This window comes from Phyllostomus discolor, chromosome 4, assembly GCF_004126475.2.
Source record: "Phyllostomus discolor isolate MPI-MPIP mPhyDis1 chromosome 4, mPhyDis1.pri.v3, whole genome shotgun sequence".
Lineage (NCBI taxonomy): Eukaryota > Metazoa > Chordata > Mammalia > Chiroptera > Phyllostomidae > Phyllostomus > Phyllostomus discolor.
In genome coordinates, this window is record NC_040906.2 from 150,763,145 (window position 1) to 150,769,759 (window position 6,615).

Sequence of the window (6,615 nt, forward strand, 5' to 3'; positions counted from 1 at the left end):
GGAGGTTGCAACCATATCTGTTTTTTACCTCTAGGAATCTCCAGTCAGAGTTTCATACATGTTCCTCAGCTTCTGATGTTGCTCTTACCCCACCTGCCATCTGCCAACTCTTAAGTTCTCCTGGCCTGAATATAATTTGTTCCATCAATCCAAGGTTAGACAAAAAGAAGGTAGGAAATAAAAGGGAAACAAAAGCTTAGAAATTAATTCATAAAACAAATTTGACTGTGAACCAAAGTGTCGCAGGTTCCATTCCCAGTCAGGGTACATGCCTGGGTTGCAGGCCATGTCCCCCAGCAACCTCACATTAATGTTTCTCTCTCTCTTTCTCCCTCCCTTCCCTCTCTAAAAATAAATAAATAAAAATCTTTTAAAAAAACAAATTTGTTCTGAGATGACAATAACAATTTTACTAACAAAATTTTTCTGTTTACCTCAATATGTTACAACCATATTACCTTTTAACATACAGCCTAATCTATCCATTCCTTTTGCCAAAGAAATAGTTTTTCTGCATATTCAAAAGCACGTCCTTCATGTTGAACCCATTGCTAGAGTTTGGGTTTGGGGTTTTGTTTGTATGTTTGTTTGATTAATAGTCTGAAGGATCCTTCTCACACTGGGTTCATTAGCAGACAGCCATCATTGAGTTCAAGTTTGGCTGAGCAGGAAAATCTTAATCTGGCTGTGGCTGCTAATTCCTTCTGTGCCTCCTAAAGGTTCTGTTTACCCTCTTCTGGCTCCCTAGAAAACCCATACAATGTGAAATGGAACTCTGACAAGAGTCAGGAGACACTTGTATTAACTCTCCTGGGAAGTCAGAATTGAGACAGGTTAGATGAGGTTGAGCCCTGGAATTTTAAGGTCAATAAACCTGGGAGTGAATTTCAGGTATGAGCTGAGAAGGACAATCTTGATAGTGAATGAAGCAATCACCCAGCAAGCAGTAAAGAAAGGTACTATACTACCTAAGAAAGATGTCTGAAATCTCTCATGAGGCTGAGCTGTACTTCATTCTATTTTCTTTGTATCTGTGGGATTCCCCTATATGCTCCTGTTTCTTTCACTCTGTTTCTTTCACAAACCAGTTTGAGTGTGTTACTATCCCAAGCCGTCAAATGTCACTAAATTGTATCCCATTTGTAATGTTTAAAGTCTCAGAATTCCAGGTTCCTAAAGTAATTCAGGAATCTTGAATTACATGATGGTAACATAATAAAATACAGAATATTGATCTCCAATCACCTTCCATTCTATATTGTTAGTGTATGGAAGTTGTCTAGAGTGTACCAAAAATATTTATCACAGTATTATATTTTTATCCAACATTAGGGGGAAAACTGCCTTGTATATCTATAAAATGGAATGATTTCAATGGCTGCAAAATATAGGAAGTTTCTAGTAGGAATATTGTCATGCTATGTTAGGGAAAAAAACAAAATCAATTTGCATATAAAATATGATGGGAACCACATAAAAATGTATAGAAAAATATGTAAATAGTACTAGTTACCTTTGACTAATAGGATTGTGAATACATTTTTTTCTGCTTTTTGAAACTTGATGAACTTTACAAATTACCGCCTCCTAAAAAAAAAGGAGGAAATAAATTCACCTACCAAATGCACACACTTAATCCCAGGTAAATCAGATTCATACTCCATTAGAATTGAACATTTTTTAAAACCCAGTTGAGCTTTGTGGTGGAGGAATGTTTTTCAAATATTTCCTCCTATTTTGAAGATGTACTTGTGGCCTTTAAGCTGAGTGTGGTGGTTGAAAGCTGTAAACTTTAGCAACATCTTTAATATCGGTAAACCAGGTAATAACTCTCAGTACATTGCTTAGCACATATAGTAAGCACTCAATTTATGTTGAGTTGTTGAAGGTATAAGTGTAGCGCATCACTTTTTATGAATGATAAAGATACATGGTTATGTGAACCTAGTGCAGGACTTTGCTAACTTGAATGTTCAGGACATATGAGTATCCTAGGGATCTTGTTAAAATACAGGTTCTAATTCAGCAGGTCTGGCTGGAATGGGGCCTGAGATTCTGCTTTTCTTCACTTTCCTAGGCAATGACAATGCTGTTTTGGGGATACTTTTAGTTGCAAGGACTAAATCGTATTTATCCAAGTAAAAATATGTGCAGTGATTACCCCAAAATGGAAATCTAGCTTGAGGAATACTGTGGTAACTACGGTGAATAATGTTAAGGAACAGCACTACAAATGGGAAAATAGTTTTAATATTGTATCTTCAATCTTTAGTTTTTAGGTAAAGCTACCAGATATATTTGAGTATAACCATGCTATATTTCATAACTTAAAACCATTTTTCAAAGAATTAACTACTTGGAATGGCAGAGCCCATAACTATGTAGCTCGGTTTATATTAAGTTGTAGTGATGGTATTTGGGGCAGAAGCCAGAATATTAAAATTGATTTTTAAATAAGTATAGTTATGTGCAGATGCATAACATGAAAAAAATGGTGGCAGTTTTGAGTAAAAGTTGAACATTTTTAGGGGTTTTTTTCTTAAATCATAATTGAATTTTTCTGGGCATATCATTAGATTGAGCAATACTAAAGTTGACTGCTTTCTAATAGAAGTCTAAGAAACCTACTGGAAAATTCCAAGTGGAATCCTATTAAAACATGCCTGAATGAGACTTAAAACTTAGCCTTTGTACAAAGGAAATCTTGCTATTGTATCCAGTAAAATTCCCTCCAGCACCTTCTATACCTCTTTATTTAATCCTTATCAAATAATTCCATTGAAGTCTCACCCTACAAAAATTTCTGTTAACTTAGACTTCATCATTTTAGGGACACTGTTTTGGAATTACAATCATTTTGTCACTACATTGCAACAAAAAAGATTTAATTTAAGATTATAATTGTTGCCCAAACCTGTTTTATTGCTCTAGTGATTTTTTTCCAGTATTAATATTACTCTTAGCAATAAATGTCAATTAAATTTTTAAGCCTAAGGAAATGGTGTGAATTTGGGACAATTTACTTTTTGCCATGTTTTTACATCATTGTTGTTCCCTCTCTTATTTTTAGTTTTCAGAATAAATTAGATTTATAAAAGGTTTAAAGGGCTTTTATATATTGGAGAATCACAAAGTTTAGATAGGTAGAGGAGAGTTTAATCTATGGAATGCCAAAGCAATTGTTCAATTTAACAGACTAGTCAAGTTATTGGATGTTGTATACATGTTGTATAAAACTAAGAGAGATTGTCTGACTTTTATCTTGCAGTCATTAGGGGTGTGTTTAACTTCTATTTGGCCTGAACCTGGAAGTGCTATTTTTTTCCCCCCTGCTAACTAGATATTAAATTTCATCAAAAATTTAATCTTGCCCTGGCTGATACAGCTCAGTGGATTGAGCGCAGGCTGTGAACCAATAGGTCGCCAGTTCGATTCCCAGTCAGGGCACATGCTTGGGTTGTGGGCCAGGTCCCCAGTATGGGGCACGTGAGAGGCAACCCCACATCGATATTTCTCTCCTTCTGTAAAAATGAATAAATAAATCTTTTAAAAAAGTTTAATCTTGTTCTTTTCTTTCATTGATTTCTTAGGCTATGTTTCTCAGAATGAGTTCTTTGGTGACTGATCATGAAATGAAAGGCTTCTGTACTTGAAACATGGAGTCTTTACTACAATTATAGCTGACTCTTCAACAACACATGCACCGGTTAGGGGCACCAACACTCCCTCCTTTCCCATCCCCACTCCACACAGTAAAAAATCATGTATAATTTTTGACTCCCCCAAACTTAACTACTAATAGCCTACTGTTGACCAGAAGCCTTACCAATAATATAAATAGTTGATTAACATAATTATATGTATTATATACTGTATTCTTACAATAAAGTAAGCTAGAGAAAATATTTTAAGAAAATTATGTTTCATCTGCTAGTTTTTTAAAATTGTCACAAATCTCAAAAACATTTTACAATATATGGATTGAAGAAAATCTGTGTGTAACTGGACTCAAGCAGTTCAGACCAGTGTTGTTCCAAGGTCAACTGTATGTTGTTTTGAACAAAGTATTAAAACTTGCAAATCATGACAAATGAAAAAGGTAAAAGCTTCCTTCATTTCCCATTACAGATACAAGGTATAGTTGAATGGTTGGGCACCTCACATAAGTTACTCTCACTTAGCAAGGCGTGGACTTTATTCTCAAGGAGACACAGTTACCTTCATTCAATTTTCATGGTCAAGGCCAGCCAGGTGTCCTACAAATGCACGTGATTTTTCACAATGGGGACTGAGTGTGTATGTATAGAGCTATATGAGCTTCTTGGAAAAACCCACTAACCTCACCAATGTACAAATTGTTCTTGAGGTAAACCAGAGGGCATTTATAAAATACTCTGGTCTCGAGAAAAATACAAGTGTTTCTTTCCACACAAAGGTACTAATACTAAAATGACTGAAAGAAAATAGATTAAAATTAAACTCAGAACATGGAATTAAAAAGTTAAAGTATCCATTTATTTTGAGAGTTGTAATAGTACTAAAGTGAGCTAAATAATGTTACTCTAAAATTATTGATGTACATTGGATAATGTACTGCCTTATTACTGTAGGTACTGACATTTCCCATATACGACAATACCTGAAATTTAGTTGTAACACGGTTGTTCACAGCATCCAATGAAATTGCTCTCTTGGTGCATGTGTCACTGTGATCGTTGTTTCATCCACACACAGTGCTAGGCTCCACGGTCAGACCAACGAGTCCACATTCCTAGAGGGTGGCATGCAGGCGTAGGCCTGGGCTTTGTGAGGGATTCTCCACTTAAAAAATGTATCATACAAAAAGCTTATGGATCGGGAATTTGAAATTTGAAATAATGAAACAAACTGGTCCTTCACCACAGATGGTTTGAGAAATGCAGCTCTTGAACAGTATTTCTTTTGAATGAACAAATGGATGAGTGAATGAATGAATGAAAATGTACCTGTGATTAGTTAAAAAAAGTCCTCATATTAAATCCCCAGTAGAGGGCATGGAAGAGGCAACCACACATCGATGTTTCTCTCCCTCTCGTCCCTCATTTTCCCTCTGTTAATAAATAAGTAAAATCCTTTAAAAAAATAAATAAAATAAATTAAATTATTCAATATGGCCATATGGTACTTGCCTATTAACCAGACAATATTATTAACCAAATAATCCTACTTTCCAGTCATGGCTGCAAAAGTTTATTAAGTGCTTATATGGTGAGGTTGTCTCCAAAATTACCTATCAGAAAAGAAGGTACTTTATATGTGGGTTTTCTCTCTCTTAATCACATAGCTTTGACAGCAAAGTACTGCCTTAAGAGAACATTAGCATAGAAATTACCTCACTCAGTGTTAGTTTAACTGGTTGTGGAGACCACCTGAGAGATTCCCTAGAAAAGGCAGCAAAAAATTTAATATGAATGTAATCACTTGTTCTTTTTTAAAAAAAAGATTTTATTTATTTATGTTTAGAGAGAGGGGAAAGGAGGGAGAGAGAGAGGGAGAGAAACATCAATCAGTTGCCTCTTGTCCACTCCCAATGGGGGACCTGGCCCACAACACTAGTCGGGGCAATCACTCTTCACAATCACCAAGGTAGATACCAGTTTTAAAGGTCACCTTATAAAAACAATACCAATGTAATCATGTTGTCTAAATATCAAGAGTGAATACCTGTAAAATGCAATAGATGAACTGTTACGCAAATGAATAGTTCCCAGAGTCATTTGTTACAGACCGAATTGTGTCCCCTTGTCCAGCCTCAATCCATATGTTGAAGCCTTCACCCCCATGTGACTGTGTTTGGAGGTGGAGCCTTTGAAGAGATTGAGGTTAATTAAGGTTAAATGAGATCATAGGGTGAGGGTCTAATCCAATATGATTACTATTCTTGTGACAAAAGAAAGAGATGACAGGGATGCACACAACCAGAGAAAATGACCACGGGAGGGCCCAGCAAGAAGGTGACCATTCACAAGCCAGAGAGCAGCCTCAGGGAAAACCAAACCTGCCAGCACCTTGATCTTAGACTTCCAGCCTGTAGAACTTCGAGAAAATAAATTTCTTTTGTTTAAGCCACCCGGTCTATGGTGCTTTGCTACGGCAGCTCAAGAAGACTAATACAGTGTCTTATATGCTGGTTCAAATTGTGGAATTTCCCAAATGAGGTAGATGGAAGTTCAGATGATGCACTTTGGAAACCTGCTGGGTGATTCAGAGTGGCCCTGGTCAGGAGGAAGAAGCCCGTGGCAGAGACGTCTGTGAAGAGTTTGACTGAAATTGTTTCATAAGATAAGCATTAAAAAGTAATGTTTTAAAAACAATTTTTAATATTAAATGTTAATAATTATTCTGTATACTTTTATTTACTTGCATGTCAAAAAACTATCCTTTGATGAGCTTTTGTTGGGGGAAATGGGAAATTACCTTGCAATTGGGATTTGTCCAAATACTTTTTTTTATGTGAGAATTAAGTACATAGCCCTCTCTGCATATGAAAAAATGCCATAATATTATTATTATAAATAGTCAAATTAAGTTGGAATGAAAATCACACTATTATGTATAGCATTCACTTTATTAAAG